Source organism: Rhipicephalus microplus, chromosome X (genome assembly GCF_043290135.1).
Source record: "Rhipicephalus microplus isolate Deutch F79 chromosome X, USDA_Rmic, whole genome shotgun sequence".
Taxonomy (NCBI): domain Eukaryota; kingdom Metazoa; phylum Arthropoda; class Arachnida; order Ixodida; family Ixodidae; genus Rhipicephalus; species Rhipicephalus microplus.
This window is the reverse complement of record NC_134710.1, coordinates 236,278,142-236,296,868: the sequence shown is the minus strand read 5'-3', so window position 1 is coordinate 236,296,868 and position 18,727 is coordinate 236,278,142. Positions and strand designations below refer to the sequence as shown.

Genomic DNA, 18,727 nt, shown 5'->3' with positions numbered 1-18,727 from the left:
CCGCGCAGCACTCGTTGCGCGGCATATTCGCGCTGGGCTGTCGATCTTGGCCGGAAAGAGAATTTTACGCTCGTTCTTTCTTACGTCGAGGCTCTTAAAAGGCTGGCTGTGTACTGCGTTGAACTTTGGTGTTTGGCGCCGAAATGAACCAGTGTTCGCTTGAGTTGAACTGCTTGTAATACCATTCGCCTTCACTTCTCCGCTCTTGCTAGGTTTACGTTCGTCTTTACAGTGTTCAGTGTCGCCCTTGTTTCTCATGTGTGCTGTCAATTTCATTTAGTTCCGTACGTGTTGTCGAACGCCCCTGAGCCGTCAGTGCTGCGCACCTCCCCCTTCGCACCGCCGTGCCAGACGTGTCCGAATTCGTGTGGCCATCACGTTTTGTTTGTTTGTCTTTTTTTTGTTTGTTTGTTTGTTTTATGAACTTTACGGGCGTTCATGCCTTCAACTTGCTGAAGGTCACCGCGTCTCTCGCACATAATGGAGTAAGAATGAAGCGGCCGTTGAACTGTCAATTTCAGCGAAAGTATTTTGTATTTAAAATTGGTTGCATATACACAAAATACGCATATTGTACAGGCGTCAGGATAGTGGTCACCTGGTAATAGCCAGGTTCTTTCGGTTTTTTTACAGGTATAAATCACTATTGCACAACTTAACTATCCCGTTGCTCTAGGCGTGCGCACGTTGGGGGAAAGGGGGGACGCAGTCTGCCCCTTGCATTCACTTAAAGGGGCCCTGGAAAGCGTTTTCAAGTAGACATGTAATGGATTCACTAAAGGCACTCTTCAAGAATTCACCGCCGCATTTTTTTAGGGGCGAAGCTCTTTAAAGCGGCAGCCGTTCGTCCCTCGTAGTAGTACGTAACATGTCCTACGCTTTGACCTGCAAGGTGGTGCCGGTGGGAGATTTCTCCTGTGCGTTGTTTGAACTAAAAGCCGAATTCTCCTGTCTCTCATTCCCCATTTGCAGCCATTGGCATGTACATTGAGCACTATCTGACAAGAAAAGGTTGCTACGTTATACTCGCTGGGCGTAACCTCCTTGGTTTTAGAAAGGTTTAGCGAGCGTTGGGCCGCAGTGCCATGAATACAGTGAACTAGTATGTACCATGAACTGGAGGTTGTTAAAGGTGCAAGTAGACGCGAAGCGCAAGCCATAAGAAAGTGTGCGTGTGTCACCTCTCGTTTCGTCCTTGGCATGTCCGCTGGATGGCGGTGCTTCTATATGCGGAATATATGATGAAAAGATACGAGATGGTGGTACTTGGAGTGTTCACTAGGTGGACGAACGGACTCGGACAGATGCATGGACGGACACACGGATGGCTGCACGGACGGACGAACGCAGGGGCGGACGCACGGATGGACGTGTGGACGCACGGACTGTCACACAGACGGACGCATGGATGGACGGAAGCAAAAACGAATGAATGGACGGATGCTTCGCCCCACTCTCCATCATTCGCCCCGTGGATATGCTGCCATTTTTTTTTATTTTAAGAATGTATATCCAGTACGTTTCACGCTGCAATTGCATTCTCTTCTGTCGTCCCGACGAATAGAAGCTAAGCAGAGAGCGACATGGAGGAATTAAAGGAAATATTTCGTGCGCGCCTGGTCACCTTGAGCACTTTTTTTTTTTTTTTCGAAACGCACCTTTTAGTGTGAACGCGTGCGCACGAGAGAAGTCGTGGCGGCCCGAGTAATCGCCCAGCGCGCCATGTTCAAATCGGCCAATGGCCGATACAATAACTGTGACGTGCGAGTTTTGAGCTCGTATCGTTATTTCTCGAGAGTAGATAAATCCATTTTTTTATCTGGCCTTGATAATTTATTAATTCTAAGCTGAGTTCTGCGCTATATTTGACTCGCGTGTTTTCGGGAGCCTTGATTACCTATCGGCAGTGTTTTCTGATCATGCACAAAAAGTGTTGCAGGACCCCTTTCGCAATGGATGGATGGGTACTATGAGCACCCCCTTTATAACGGGGCACTGACATGTAGGCCACCAGGCTCGCAATAAAACAATTAAAACTATGTTATCTACTTTGATTGAATTAATCTTATTCTAACAAAGAAAAAAAATAAGTTTAGGTTCTATCTTTCTGCCTCTTCAGGCAGAATGACCTAATTTTCCCACCATTTCTTGTCCTTTATCTCTACTTTTCTGCCACCAATACTCCAACGGTCTCTTGCTTCTATCGCGGACGTGTTTCCATCTTTGTCCCTAAAACCCAAAGCACACACCAAGCTGTTGGACCAAGCTGATACTGTTACTGACACTGGCAGTTTAGTATCACTCATACAAAACAAATTCGGACGCTGGAGTAGACGCTGAATACGAAATACTTGAGGTCATTCGACACAAAGCTGAAAGGAAATAGACGCACGGGTCTACTTGAAGATTACCGCATCTGTCAAAAAACGCATTAGCCGACAACTGGATAGACTCGTGAACCTGATGTCCGCCTCAACGGTACTAAATTTTTGCCCGGCTCTCAGCGGTTTGGCACCTACGGGCTCTTTGCCCGTTTTGTGCCTTGCATCCCAGGTCTCAAGCATGCGCCGTCCACTTTCGATTTTCTGGCACAGTAGCAGAACATGATCTTGGTACGACTGCTTGTTCAGGCCCCGGTCGGTTACGCTACTGGGCGTTCCAGCGGCTAAGCTGAGACCCGACTGCGTCGCACACTCCCAAGCGCTCTTTTTTCCTTCTGAATTCTCAGCCTTGAGTTTTCTCGCTCCTGTTCCATCGAACATTCCAGATGTTGCCTGTACCTAATGCGTTCGGCATCGCGCTCCTCTTTAAGTCTATTTCGTTGTTTTTCGACGAAATTATATAACTCCTTGCCTACCAAGCCAAAGGCTTTGCCCTGTTCAATTACTTACCAAACTCCGTGTCGTCCATTGCTATAAACAGTTGTCAACCAACAAAGCAATAACAGAACGGCTACATACTGAACGCTCAGAGTTACGTCAGTCTCCCAGACACCACCACGTGGTTGGCCAGTCCTGTCGTGGATTGATTGATTTGTGGGGTTTAACGTCCCAAAACCACCATTTGATTATGAGAGACGCCGTAGTGGAGGGCTCCGGAAATTTTGACCACCTGGGGTTCTTTAACGTGCACCCAAATCTGAGCACACGGGCCTCGACATTTCCGCCTCCATCGGAAATGCAGCCGGGATTGGAACCCGCGACCTGCGGGTCAGCAGCCGAGTACCTTGGCCACTAGACCACCGCGGCGGGGCACCTGTCGTGGACGCAAGATGTCACACACTTCGGGTGAGGCCCCGCCGATCCCACATCGACGTGCGGCAGACTCGCAGGCTTCCACTTTACGCTTCGGCCTGCGACGCCTGAAAAGCCTCGAAGTCGCACATGTCAAGTTTATTTGCAGGTTGGTCGACCCGTGCGGGGTTGCACGTGTGGTGGTGTATGGGCCCGACCGACGCACTCATAGAGCAGACACGGAGTCTGATTACACACAAACAAGCATTTAATTGAAACAAGGGCAAAGGCAGGAGTTAACAAAAATAACAGAGGAAAACACTCATACGCGATGGAAAGAACAGCTACGTAACAGTGTTCTGAAAGAACGCTACAAGAGGTACAGACAAAAACAAATATGCGGAATATTAATAAAACAGGATGAAACTGCAGGAGAAACAAGAAAATTTTACGAGAAAAAAAAGAAAAAAAGCTCAGGCTCGCGCTTCTGAGCTTCGACATGCGACGCATCGCAACACAATCTTAAAAAAAGGGCTGGTTATAACAAATTAACAGTTTAAAAAAAAGGTCGCAATAAAAAGTTCCATACGGACCGACCAGGCCAGCTCTTGATGAACGTAGGGAAGTTGACAGGGTGTCGCTGAAGGTCTCGCCGGCTTGGTAGACGACGAGGGTGCCCGGTATTGCAGCCGTCTCAATACGTTGCGCGGTTCACTCCATGCTCGCCGCCTACGCGAGACTCGCGACACCGACGACCGCACTTGTTGCTGGCTGTACGTCAACTGCCTATTCCGATGCAGTCCAAACCTTTTCAGCGGCGTACGCGTGCTCCCGTCCCATCGGGAGGTAATTTCCTTTTTTTTTTTTTTTTTGGACCACCCGTGCCCCTTTCGGTACAGGTGCAGGGAAGACGAGCCGGCGCCACCCTGGGTCGTTAGTCGCCGGATGTCGTCCTCCCAACACAAAAGTGCCCTTCCTTGCAAGATGGGGCCCGCGGACGAACCGAAAATTGGAGTCGTTTGTGACGACTAGGTAGAGGTTCTTTAATGAGGAAAGGGAAGAGAAAAGCGCGGAGCTGTTATTGTCTTTCAATACGAAGTCACCGACACGGCTCCGCGCGGAGTAATGGGAGGTAAAGATTGAGGAGGTAATTATAGGAGGGAAAGGACACAGACGACGGTCTCGGAGGCAGCCCGCGCTGCCGCAGGGAAAGGAAAAGCAGTCAGGCGAGCCGGCATGGGGAGAGAACAGGAGCACCACGCGGCGAGAGTTAGAGGATGTGGGCGCGGCCCGACCCGTAAACAAACACGGACACGTGGATGCGGGCCGCGCTAGAGGCGCGCGCCTCTAGCGCGGCCCGCATCCACGTGTCCGTGTTTGTGACAACTAGGCACAAAGTACTGGCGGGAATTCTACACTTCGCTAACGCCACTTACACAAGAGTCAAAATTATGGAATGTTCTGCGTTCAAGTGGGTCAGTAACACATCAGCAACCATTTAGGGTCTTAGCTTTAGTGAAAAATGTACTGGAAACGGCCGTTGTGGACGAATTTTGTCAGCATATTACACGACCAAGTGCAGTCGGGCACACGCCTGAATACATCAACAGAGTACCTTCCATCCTCCTGAAAAACTGCAAGAGTGGTCCCGATTCTCAAACCCGGCAAAACACGTTTACCCATGTTCTTTCCGTCTTGTCAGCCTGGCTAGCTGCCTTGGTGAACTTATGGAAAAGATGATTGACGCTAAACTTCAGTGGTGGATGGAATGTACGAATATGCTTCCCGAAAATATGGCAGGCTTCCGTAGGCACCGCTACATCATGGATACCATTCTAGACCTTGTCACTTGTGTAGATTGAGAGGGGCTGTGAAAGAATCGCCGTTGCAGTATTTCTAGATATAGCATTCGACACAACCAGCCACGCTCATGTACTACACGGTTTAATTCAGTTGAGAATAGTTCCTTGGCTCCCTCACAGCATGTACCTAGACGTCCACTTCTGACCGCACCGTGTGGTCGGCTCGCGGGGCGCTTGGGGAACCAGCGCTTAAGCGCAGTGACAACTGTAGGTGGGGCCTCGTCTCCTAATGCGCGGTGGCACCACCGAATCGCGCTTGCTTTGCGGTGCAGCTAACTTCGCTCTTGCTACGTAGAGTGACATAAAAATTAAGAGTGGTCACTCTGGCCAAAAGCGGGGTGCTTCACGCCTGCCGGCAACACATCACTCACTGCTTTCAAAGAAACGCGCGACCTAGTTAACTACTACTACAGTACCTTTTCTTGTGCATTATACGTCTTCGATGATGTCTTTCACTCTATACTAACATAAACTTTCCACCCAAGTTGTTGTCCAACCTAATTCCAAGCTCGCACTACGGCTCCGAATCAGTCTTTATCGCCTGCCATTCTATGGTGCGGTATCTTCGGGGCAGGATCTGACATGAATCGGGTGCCAGACGTGCGCGTGGCGTCCACGCGGCGGCCGACGTTATTGCGCTCCGCGTTCATGAGCATTTAAGGCACTAGAGAAGTGCGGGCAGCAGCGGTGAGACGCGATAAAAGATGTGCCCGGCGTGCGTCGTGGTCTTCGCTTGTTTCGTGTGCCTCTCGGCTTTCCTGCTGCTAGGTACGAACGCCATCAATACTTGAAGTGCGTATTTCACTTCTCATTGAAGCCTTAACCTAACATTTCTGGCACTGTGTTGTTCGGTGCAGCGATCTTGTTTTGTGGTCTCCACTTCACGTTCTATATTTCGCGGATTGCTTCGCACGAAAGGAAACTATTTGGAATGCTTCGCAGCACGTTTGCGAGAAAATCGTTTCTTGGCTCAATAAAGCGAGTCGCCGCTCGGGCTGTTGGGTTTTTTTTTTTGTGCTGCTACTTGTGTTCGAATTCACTGCACGAGTGAGATTTTGTGTAAAGTGCAGCTATGCTTAGTGTCGTTATCTGTGGCATTTGCAAATTTGCGCTCTCACCAGCACAAGAGAAGTAGTGAATCTAGAAAAATGTTTGTTAGCTAAAGCTAGGACGTAATCTTCGAGTAAACACTCCTGCCTCGTTGGCAGCTTGCATGACACCTGAAATTGCTTTGTTTTTGCTGCGACAACTGCTTGTGATTGTTTTTCGCGAAATAGCTATGCGTAGTGTTTAGGAGAAAATTAGGGCGAAAGTGGGAAAGAAAACGTAGACAATATTTCTTTTTTTTTTTTGTTCATGCCGGAGTGGAGTGTTGAGGCAACTACTGCCGTGTCGCGTTGGGCACTGTATGTGTAAGTGTGTGTGTTCATTGCAGTTTTACTCTTTCTGCGGTTATTCTTATAATGTTGCCTATATGATTATTCCTTGTGTGTAATTTATAATCGCGATATGGCAGCTGTATTTCTGCGTCTCGCAGCGCAATGAACCTCTATTCGTGCCTGCGTTTATCAGACGTTAACAAAGTTGGCATGTGCTTACAAGAATATCATTTCAAAATAAGTATTCGCTCCTCCAATGATTCTCATGTTTTAGTCAAAAATGTGGGCATAGACATTGGCATCGTGTGCTTGCTGCTCTAGTAGTGCAGCTTACACGAAGCTCATCCATACATGCAGACACCGTGTAAAAAAAAAAAATTAAAATATGACCTTAGAGACGAGCACGCTCGTATAAGTGGTCTCGGAGGCTGTATAATATTCGTCTCTGGAAAATAGCCTTCGAGACACCTTTTTCTGTGGTATCCCATCTCTGAGGCTGCAAAAGTTCCCAACGACCGTTTGGAGCGCTGCGAACCTAAATCGGCAAGCAAATTAAGGGTTGTGCATGATTTACGATACGATACGCTCAGCTACAGCGCTTCGTACTATCCAGCTTCTGCTTCACCATGTTTTCTTTATATTCTGCGTGTGATCTCACAAGTTATAAACCTTGGCCCTTGCATGGTTCTAATCTCGAAGGCCTGCTGGCGTTCCCACAACTAATCTACTTGACTATTTTGGTCTAGTTGGAACATTCCTGCCATTGACGCGATTGTTTTCATCAGCTGAAAGTTTGTGCAATAAAGTCGAGAATAAACTAGTTTGAATACGCTGCGAATTGAAGGCAGAAAGAAAGCTTTCCTCGCCGCGCTATCGCGTTAAGGTGGTGGTCCCACTCCGGCCGCAACCACTCCTCATTTTACGCATTGTTTGCGGATGCACTGGGCTCGCTGCGCTTCACAAAGAAAACTGAATTGGGCTACTTCGAAAAGCTAATTATCCCCTCTTTGAAATGGCATTTCATTTCATTGCCTGTTTGGAAGCGTTACCTAGTAGAAATGAAAATAGTGTGAGCAAGAAAAGCATTTTCGCTGTACAAGCCTTCGTTGTACTGCGAGTACGGCGAAACTATTCAACGTAACTAAGTGGATTTCACTGTGCCTTTAGACGAAGTTCCATTCAAGGTTCCTATGAAGAGATATTGGACATAAACTCCTTAGTAATTTTTTTTTTTCGTTCCAATGAAAATGGGCAAAATAGTAAAGGTTTGTATAGGAATCTTTTTTTTTTCTTTACATAGCAGAACCATGACATTTAGCGGCTATGTAGACTACATTAGACCTATTTTCCCTACGAAGTCGCTTAGTGCTTTGACGAAAACTAGATGAATTATTATTGTGTCAATGGGGCAGTTTATGGCTGCACTTGGTCACGCATTACCGACCAAGCGACAAAACTATACTAGCTGATACTCTGAACTTCTATATAATGAAGCAGCAGGCCCCTTTCTGTGATTTTATGAAGATACATTTTATCCTTATTAGGGAACCTACAAGACAGCATTGAATAGAGCTAATATTCCTTCTGGCCAGTCTCGTAGTAACTCGCTTTTTTTTTTCTTTTAGTCGCCAACTACCAACGAGTATTGCACATTAGTAGATCCATATTGTGTTTTTGTATCTATTTGCGCTCACCAACTTGACCACTCAGTGCTTCAAACTATTTTCGATGAATCGTAAATCTCACAGGTGTTTTTTTTTTTTTGTGGTAGCTCCGTGCATTAAATAAAAATCAAGTTGTTTTATGCGAGTTCAAACGTTCGTCGAATGCGGCGAAATTAAACGTAACGAAACGGGTAAAACAGGTGTGGATTATATCTCCAGGATTCATAGTTTGCCTCACAATGTAACTCTAGTCACCGCACGCAACAAACACCGACCGTAAAAGGAGGAGGGCCGCGTAGTGAACCTTTTTTGCTCGCGCCACGTCACCAGGTGGGGCGGTGTCGTCAAGTGGTAAACGGTTATGGTACGCCGGAAAATCGCGCGTTCGTCATGCGTTCGCAGAACCAGCGTTCCCCTTCGTGGTTCGGCTGCTCGTGTTTTGCGCGTTCCTTTGAGTTTTTTCAGGTCTGTGAGGTTTGAAATTGTGAAAGGAAGGACGCTGACATGACATGTGAATATGTATGTAGTGCCGCTTTAAAGGGGACACGATGCTTTTTTTTTTTCTTTCTTGTCTTGCTTGTGACGACTGTACGGATTTCGCGCACTCGACAAAATACAATAAAGAACCGTCAGCTCTGAGCTGACTATTGGTCAATACTTTGGCATTCGTACCAATGATTCGATGCTCACAGTCCACTCTGGTACATTCTCTTGTCCCTTCAACACTTCAGGGAACTGGCACACTGATTCGCAGAAATACTATCGCACAGATCGTACTTCTACATTCGGATTTTCGGTGGACGGTCTCAAATCTTGCCGAGAATTTCAGAGTAAGACTGTATGGTCAACGACTTCGACGCCCTTCAGAATGGCCACATTTAAAAAATAGTGCTAATACATATACTATAGTACTGACGAACATTTTCGGTGCGAAGCATTTTTTTTTTTTTTTTGCGTAGTGCAAGCACGTTTGTCGTCTATCAGAGTAGATATCTATCTAGCTGCTTACGTCCAGATGCTCTCATGATCGCGTGAACCAAAATTAGTATAGGAGGATAAGATAATTTCAAGAATAGGACGCGATAGCCAAGACATGAATGCTTTCATAATCCTGTCGCGTACGCCGTCACTCTTTCCATTAAAGTGGCACAAACCTGCGGGTGGGTATGTGCCACTGGTGATCGACACTTGGAATCTACCCAGCAACAACGAGAACACATAGGAACAGTTTTAACACGTGAGCGTTAGAAATTAACATCGGCAACGCTGATCCGACGAGTGCAAGAAATAAATGCCAAGGTCTCAGCAGGAATCGAACCCTAGCATTATACATGGCAATCATTCTACCACAAAGCCACGCCAGGTCTCAGAACTATTATTCAAATAGATGTTCGTAAAACGTTAATTGTGGTTGCCGTGCTGGCTATCCAATTACATCATAACATATGCACTCCTATAATACAGTCATGACGTTGGGTTAACGTCAGTTGTAGTTAAGTGTCATGCACTGAAGTCGATTTATTTAAGAGCGTTCAGGGGTGCCATCCACCAGCGCTTCATATCAGCTTATCGCTTCTGGTGTTGCTAATACTAATGTTCCCCGTTTACATCATCGCTAAAGGGCAAAAAAAAAACTGAATAGACAAACATCTGCAACGTGTCTGCGCCTGCAAGATTTCTACATATATTTAGTGTCATTTCATGACGTGCCGCGATATAAAAATTGCAATATGGTTACCTTCCCTACGCATGTTTCTCATAACGTCGATTATTAAGGTACGTAGGATATGCCGGTTTATTTTTTGAAAAACTGTTGCGGCAATCTAAATGTCAAACTTGTCGACGGTGCCTTGTAAGTCAATATAAAGAAAACCCACAACTTTCCAGAACAAATAGGTAGTTAAACCCCACAAATCAATCAATCAGAACAAATAGGTATATTCCTGCTGATTAGCAGAAGCATAAAACAAAACTGGATTCTGTTAACTGTTTCGCTCCCGAGAAAAAAGTAATGCGGTCCGATTTCTTTAGAAATGCCGGCATGCTCGTGCTTGCTAGAAAACAAATGAAAATGAAGAATAAAAATCATTTCGCATGGAAACTTTTCTTAAAAGCGCTCCATATGTTTACCGATCGTGCCCATCCTGAGATGTCACGTCATTCTCGCAGGCACACTACTCGGCAACGACTCTTTTACAATAAAACCATATGGCACTGAAGGAAGAAGAAATATTGCAACACGTGATTTTCAGTGCTGTATTCTCGTTAACACATGTATCTACGTGCGTAATAATTACTTGCAAGTCTTGCATAATTGTAATACATCAGCTTTTTTTTTTTCGAGTGTTCATCGTACATTCGAAAAATCACCGATTGAAGTGCATTTCGCTGTTTGAAGTGAATTGCAACTGATCTAGCAGAAAAGAAATAAAACTTGGATTACACGTAAAAGTTTAAACACGTGCACAATTTACGTTACATGAGCTCGATAATCTATACAATGAGTAAAATTAGCAAATAACTATACCTTATGCAGTCAATGTATGCTCGGACCATACATCTTACTTTATTGAAGCACCCTTGAGTGACCCCAGGGCGCTACGTAACCCTCATTGATAATCTCAGCATCGCTGGCGTCGTCTGGTGGACATACACGTGTGGAGGGTTCCCTTTTCGAAGGAGAGTCGATGGTTAATATTAGCACCCGCCTCTCTATCAATGCATTGTATGGGTGCACATTCTAGGCAATATAGTACGGGACAGACTTCGAGCACCGACTATTAGAGGACGGGAGGGGGGGGGGGTGCTACGTCGCCGTGCCCCCCTGTGCGTGCCTATGTGGACAGATGTACCTATACTCCGTTTCTTACATCAGGTGCGACGCCGTGAAAGCTATGCAAGAAGTTCGGTCAGGAACATGTGCGACTTCGAGCGTCTCGCGCCCTAGCTTTCATCGTTGTAAACGCTTGTGCGAGACGAGCACAAACGCGACTGCGGAGCGTCGCGAAAGGCTACAAGTAAAACATCAAGAAATAAGAACCAATACAAGCCGTATAACGGGGCGTTACCATCTCCGAGGCACAAAACAAAGAAAATAAATCAAGTCTGAGAAGCAAAAATCCTATTTCTTAGTGCGAACGCATTCATTGCAAGAATTCTCGCTATAGCCTTCACAGCGTTGCACTTAATGTAGAAAACGTAACATAGGAAAATACATTCGTAGAACACATGACCATGGGTTCAGAGGTGTGGCTCTTATGTGGGTGCCGTCATAATCCCTTACGATTTTCGAATATGCATAACCCCCCTTTCTCCCGCCCTCCCACTAAGTGCGACGCTGAGCTCGATTGTGCTGCTACACGATATGTGTTCGTGCGATTACGTCGCATTTGGAAATCTGCTCTTTGCGAAAATGAATTTCCTAAAGCAAACACTTCGTGGAAGCTTAGTTTTTAATGATTTAGGCAGTAGCACAAAGATGGTGAAAGAAGACGGGAAACAGCGTGAACCAACTTATGGATTATCCCACGTCATCCCATATACTAGGTGGTCCACGTAATTTTCATAAAAAGTTTTAGAAAAAAAAACCGTGCGCTCTAGGAGCTTCTAACTCCTCCATATTAGTGTAAATCATCTGATTAACTTATCAACAAAAGGCACTTTATTTAGGTAACCCTTTTATTGTAGCTGGAGATCGTAACCTCAGGATATCCTTTGCTGAAATGTGCCTGGCTGTTTTTGTATAGCGTATGCTACGTTGGCTGAGGTGAAGCAGTTTCGCGTGGCAAGAAAAAAAAAATGAAGCGCTCGTGCGACGCTACGTCTAGCCAGTGCCAAGGTCGCTACATCAAGGTTAGTGGCGATGCCAGTGCACTCACGCTTCAAAGCGTTTGGTTGATGTCATGTTCAGTCGTTAATACATGCACGTGAGTGAGTGAGAGACGGTGTGTTTGTGTGCGTGCGTGCGTGCGTGTGTTTACACTTCAGCGAAACGACGCCGGGTTCGGTCTGCCAGCTGTCACTGGGGGCACCTTTCGTCGTGTCGCGTAAACGACGGCCACAGTTGGCGCATAGTAGGTGCAAGACGCCGTCTGCGTTTGTCCTCCTTGGTTTTCGTCGGCCGATTTCCTCAGACTCGCTCGACATACAAGACACGTGCGAGGCTACGCTGACCGTACTTGCGCCAGCAATTTTCTCGCTTTTTGCAAGCGTGTATGAGTGGCGTCGTCTGGTGTCGTCTCTCGAACTATTGCGAAAAGGAGGAAGTGGAACCGCCACCTTAAGCCAAGAAAAATGAACGATGTGCGGGGCCTTGCGTCACGTAGCGATAAAAAGGGAGTGAAGGTTAATTCGGTGCATGCGGACAGAAGTAACGATTTGATAGTGCCCCGCCGCGGTGGTCTAGTGGCTAAGGTACTCGGCTGCTGACCCGCAGGTCGCGGGTTCGATTCCCGGCTGCGGCGGCTGCATTTCCGATGGAGGCGGAAATGTTGTAGGCCCGTGTGCTCAGATTTGGGCGCACGTTAAAGAACCCCAGGTGGTCGAAATTTCCGGAGCCCTCCACTACGGCGTCTCTCATAATCATATGGTGGTTGTGGGACGTTAAACCCCACAAATCAATCAATCAATCAACGATTTGATAGTGGTGGTTCTTTGGTGTACTGATTGATGAACTCTATTTGTACGCTTCAATTTACCTGCAAGAATGGTACGAAGAGCAACCAAGCAACCAAACTTTGCAACCAAGCTCGGTTGCAAATGAGTAAAAATTAGGGTGTTGTGTTGGCGACTAATAAATGCTAGCCAATGAAGGCAACGGTGCTCCTAACACACGAATAATATCTGACTACTCTGAAATGGGCAAAATGGCCACATACTATTGTTTTTAGGTGACTAACGAATGGAAACTTCCCACATTTAAAACTGTTATGTTAGATCTTACCAAGTATTCATCGCGCATTTTTTCGGCGCCTTACTTTTAGGCTGATCAATAAAAAAAACAATCGCATGAGCAGCTAGAATATCCTGGCGACCAGGAACAGTTACTAAGCGGTGGCGTAGCCAGGGAGTGGCGAACCAAGCCCCTGTCCTCTCCTCAACCCCCCCCCCCCTCGAAATTTTTTGCTCGACATTCAGGGTGCAAAATGACCACTTGCTTGCTGCGTCCCCACTTCGGATCAAAATGGTGAACTCCCCCCCCCCCCCCAAAAAAAAAAAATTCGACCTATGCCACTGCAAATGAGTAGCTTTGTTGTGCGAGCTACAGCAGTTTGGATATTTTATTCATGGATGGGCTAAGGTTTATTACTTGTGAAATCGCATGCATAAACGAAATAAAACACTAGGTGTAAAAGATGGGCAGAAAAAGCACTCGCTGCGCTTCTCGAAAAGCGTGCCGCATCAGCGATTTGCATGGGCATAGCAAGAGCGAAGTTGCCTTCACGCCAAATCAAGCGCCATTCTGCAGAGCCGGCCCGCTTTAGCAGACGACGCGGCGAAGGCCCCACCTACAGCTGTCACTGCGCTTGCGCGTCAGTTCGGCAAGCGCCCACGAGAGGCGCTTCGCGGAACGCTGGCTTTTATTCTATTTTGTGCAGACGACATTGCCCTGTTTTCGGACAGTCAAGACGTTATGCAGCGGTTGGCAGATGTATGCAGAAGGGAAGGGAAGGCCAGGCTGTAGGACTAAAATTTAGTGCAATAAAATGTGGCTTGATAGTATTAACTGATCACGAAAACCAGGTGGCCTCAATACAGGGCCAAGATATACCGAGGGAGAGCGAGTACAAGTACCTCGGAGTATGGATGGAAAGACAGGTATATGGAGGTACAGGAAAAAAACATCGACAGCAAAGGGAAAGAGGAATGCCGCAGTGAAGCACATAGCGTTATGGGGGATACAATAGGTATTAAGTCCTTCGAGGTCCGTGGAAAGGCGTATTGGCTCCTGGTCTTACGTCTGGGAACTCAGTGGGGTGCATGTAGTCATACATGCAATCAGGAATAAATGCAAATCAAAGAACTGTGGAACGCGTCGCGTTGGGCGCTCACGGGAAGACGACAAATTAGGCCGTAAAGGGGTATAGGGCAGGGACAGGCTTTCGAGCAAAGGAAGCCTCGGAACAAAATGAGATTTGAAAGTAGTGGGAATATTAAGAATAGCGGGAAAGGTGCACAGGTGTTTGCATAGGAAGAGCGTGGACACAAAGTGGGGGAAAAAAGAACTAAGAGGCTCACCAGTAAATATACGGCTGGCAGTGTGGGTGATATGGCAACAAGGAGCAGTAAGCGCAAAGTCAGAGGTGGAGAGGATTTGACAGCGATGGCAAAGAAGCCGGCTCTCGGTAACTACAGAAAGGGTAAGAACGAAATAAGGGAGCAGGGGCTTTATGATCATTCGAGGGGAAGCGCTTTACTGTTCGAAGCGAGGTCGGGTTGTCTTAGAACGCGTACGCTGCAAGCGATTCGCTTCTTGCCGGGTTCAAGAGCGAAATGTTCTCCGCGCCCAGACATACGTGGTGACGCCGTCTTAGTGTCCTGCGTGATGAGTGAGGCGTCGTTGGTGTTATCTAACAGCGACGATGACCGATCAGCTGCTAACTCACGAGCAGCGAGTTGCACATTCAAGTTGCTGCTGTCCAGCTCGGCCATTGTTGATCAGCGCTGGCTGGTCCAACGGGTAGAGATGATGGCTAGGGCCAGCGGAGCCCTGGAATAGGGGCCCGACCGTTTGGAATGCTCCGCGTTATGCGCAATTAGTTTTCTCTCTCTCTTTCTCTCCCTCGTTCGTTGATGTTCTTTTCGCGCTCGTAAGTCGCATTGGTTGTATTTGCTGTTAATATCCTTCAGCGAGCTCAAAATGGAGTTTTTTTTTTATTATTGCGCATTGCATGCAGCCAAATTATAATGGATATTACGGAGCGCCGCATGCCGCCAACATCCGCGACCATCGAAGCGAACTGGTTAGAGCAATGAAACGTGCAGTTAAGACAAACGTTTATAAACCTGTTTCTATAAACGTTAAGACTACAATCCACGCCTCTGCTAACTCCTCCTGCACTTCACCGGTACCGTCCGAACGGCCTTGTTCGAATTTTCGCAATGCCGATGTTGCGAAAAGCGTACGCGTGTATTAGTTTCGATATCCTTGTTCCGATCGCGCTGATCCAACCTGCAACATACGAGTGCAGTGAGTCGCGCACTGTTAGTCTGATCATGGCAGCGACACGTACAAGCACTACCTAATGTGAATTTAAATGCTTGTGTTCCGTTGGAGAAGCAACTCAGCAACTCCATGGCGCTTGCAGTGCAAGCATGCAGTGACGATCGGGTAATATGTTTGCAAACCTTCGCTACCTTAAACTTATAGTCCCGCGCAGCCGTGATGGCGCGCTACTCGCTCGTGGCGTACCACTGTGGCAAAACTGTCAGGCAGGCTCGGCATAAATTATCTCAGTGCCGTTCAGTTCATAAATCAATTCTAGTTCGCGTAGTTTTCTGTTGCACACACAGGATTACGCAATAAGCCATCGTTGATGCACGGTCTACCAGCTGACACCACCATGCACCCTTCGCACTGCAGGCTGCAAGCAATGAGGTAGAGAACATCTAGCAGTTCCTATCGTTCGGGAAAGTACTTTGGTCTAATATACATCAATTCGACGATCAAGAGTTCATCCGGTGAAAGCGGCACGTGCGCCTCATCTTCCTATGCGAATTCACGCATGCAGAAAGAAATATAACTTCGGGAGCATGACGTCACGCCGCAAGCCTTTGCAAGCTAACCTTTTTGAAGCCAGTGGTGTCGGCCCAACGCGTGACTTTTTCCGACATGAGCACGCCCTCAACGAGAATTGCCCAGACTTCGGGGTATGGCGCCTGGTAGCTTTTAGTCGAAGAGTGCTGGCTCATCGGCGCAGACCGGCTGGCTACGCTGGTGGTTAAAAAATGGAACACCAGTTACACCATGTTGCGGCCCGGGGTCTACCCGACGCTTCCTTGCTGGCGTGGGTTGCCGAGACGTCAGGGTTGCATCGGACCCGGATTCCTATGGTAGCGTGGCGCAACTTCGGGTGGAGGAAACGAACGCTGACAAGATGGGGAAACGAAAAACAAACAGGTTTATGACGCTATTTACAGCATAGTTTGCGAGTTCCGCAAACCACGAGCGTTGTGGATGAACCGTCAAACTATGGTTCAGAACAACGTCCAGCACTTTGCAGCGTCGTTATAAGCCCTATCGGGCTCTTCCTCCTTCATTGGAACACCAATAACACACATAAGACACCGCCCTCTGGGGCATCACTCAATAACACCGAACAGGGGTTGCATCTCCCCACGCAACGCTCCTCCGGACCGAGCTTCACTGAGGAGAGGGTAACTGGGTTCTTTCTCGAAACAAGTCGGCGGTTGGGTGGCTGCTGCGGTCTTTCCCTGAAAGGGCAGCCAAGGAGTAGATATTTTAATCGCGTAGACACGACCTGTGTGGTCGGTATGCTTCGCCGTCTCGCTAAACAATCCATCAGGAGGAAATGCTTGTAGGGACGTTAGCTAACGGACGTCTTCTGATCCTTCTTGTCGCTCCCCGCCGCTGGACGTTCGTTCAGAGAGAACTGGGGTTCCGGACGTGCACGCTGCTCGGCTCCGCTTCTCATGGACAGCATGTCTCCCACTGACGAGGGTCACAACAACCACTGAGGCTAAAACGAGGTGGTAGCCACCTCTGGTTTAGTACTTGGAATATCCACTGGATGACGGTACTTGTATATGACGAATATATAAAATGATGCGAGATGGCGGTACTTGGAGTGTTCGCGCTAGATGGACGGACAGACAGACGCGAGGATGGACGCATGGACGGACTGACATACGCTTCGCCCCCACTCATCATCATTCACTCCATGGATATGCTGGAATTTTTAAATGCGAATGCATTTTTCAGCCGGGCTATGTCAGGCGTCCATCGGGATCCGTCCACCACCCTTTCCCATAGCAACAGCTGCGGGCGCCTGCGTCCCTAGCAACCGGAGCCCCCACGATGTCACGCTTCGGTGTCGGTAGCTGTCAGCAACAGCTGCGGGTGCGCGTGCTTATCTGCCCTAGCAATCGGAGCCCCCACGATGTCACGCTTCGGTGTCGGCAGCTGTCAGCTGCGGGTGCGCGTGCTTATCTGCCCTAGCAACCGGAGCTCCCACCTCCTTTACTTGTACGTGACTTAAAAGAGGACGAAGTGAGATCTCGCCAGTCGAGGTATTGCGTTGCACATGCTTTTCATCTTCCACTTCATCATATGCTACGCTTCCTGAACACGTGTCCGGCGCGTGCTCTCCATCTGCGCCGATTGGTCTGGCGTGGCATTTTCGCTAACGCGACATGGCGGAACAAAATATATATATATATATATATATATATATATATATATATATAATACAAAGCAATACCTGTAGTGTACATATACTATGTGTTTACGAGCAATAAACAAAGAACTGTCCTACAATCGTAAACGGCGAAAGTGAACTCGCAAGGGACTATATTATCGCATAAGTTGTATTCAGACCTTACAAACAGGCGATCGCTGTACAATCAGCCGTGCGCAGCGTGAGCTTCTGCGAGAGTGGTATGGTAGAGAAACTGCGTGCTTGGTCAGCGTGCATTGAGCCTAAGAGATGTGAAGCTTCTACTTTTCCTCATAAATGTGGCAAGCGAAACGTAAATGAGGTGGTCAACCACACACTTATATTCATGAGAACAACAACCGCAGGCTCCGAGAATTCGTTCTTTTCACAAACAACGGATAAATATGTTCACGGGCAGAAAGTTTCACATCCGCGGCCAGGACTACATGGCTGTCACTCATCCCCGTTCACTGACTTATTGATCCCTGAACTTCACCCTCTTCGTCGTAGTTGTGTTCCGGGTCTGCGGAGATGGTGGAGGCGCCACAGATGATGGCATGGCTTCATCTCCTGGTGTTGGCATGTTGAACTCTCCGATGTTGCAAGCAACGGAGTAGTATTGTGGGACGTAGTCCGATACGGGCAATAGAGGATCCTCCACGATACCATTTTCGCAATGGGGCCAGCAACATGAAAACAAAGATCCCATGGCTCCTGTCGTGGGGTCGAAACGTACCCGATGTCTCGAAGCCGGCTTGGAGGAATGACGCTCCTGGGGTGTTGATCACGCCCAGTGAGTGAAGCCAGACAATGAGTTCGACAGTTAATAGCGGCTCTCTTGTTCACACTGGTCACCTAGGACGATGTTGCCTAGCACAAGGCTGGTCGCGAACGTGCAGTGACTTGGGTGAAGAAATGGCAGCAACGAGTTGAAATACCGACGTTCGACGAATGTTCTCCTTCGTGGCAAGTGCAGAAGCGCCACGCTATGAACACGTGCAGAGGCGAGGACTTCTTTTTCGTTTTCGTCAGGTTTTGAGCGCCAAGATCAGTGGTCCAACCGAAATTTCCAAAATAGACGCATATGAAACGTTCTGGGTTTCCTTTGCTGCACATTTTTGCAGTGTTGCAGTAGTGTAGGTAATTACTATCTCTAGGGAATTTTTCAAATCAACCAAATCTGTTTATTTAAGT

General features: G+C 47.6%; 1 protein-coding gene across 4 annotated transcripts in view; it reads left to right on the top strand.

Annotated features, from left to right (window-relative positions):
• Positions 1-18,727, top strand: part of LOC119187751 (protein bicaudal C) — a 125,261-nt gene that overhangs the window by 362 nt on the left and 106,172 nt on the right. The window lies entirely within an intron of this gene.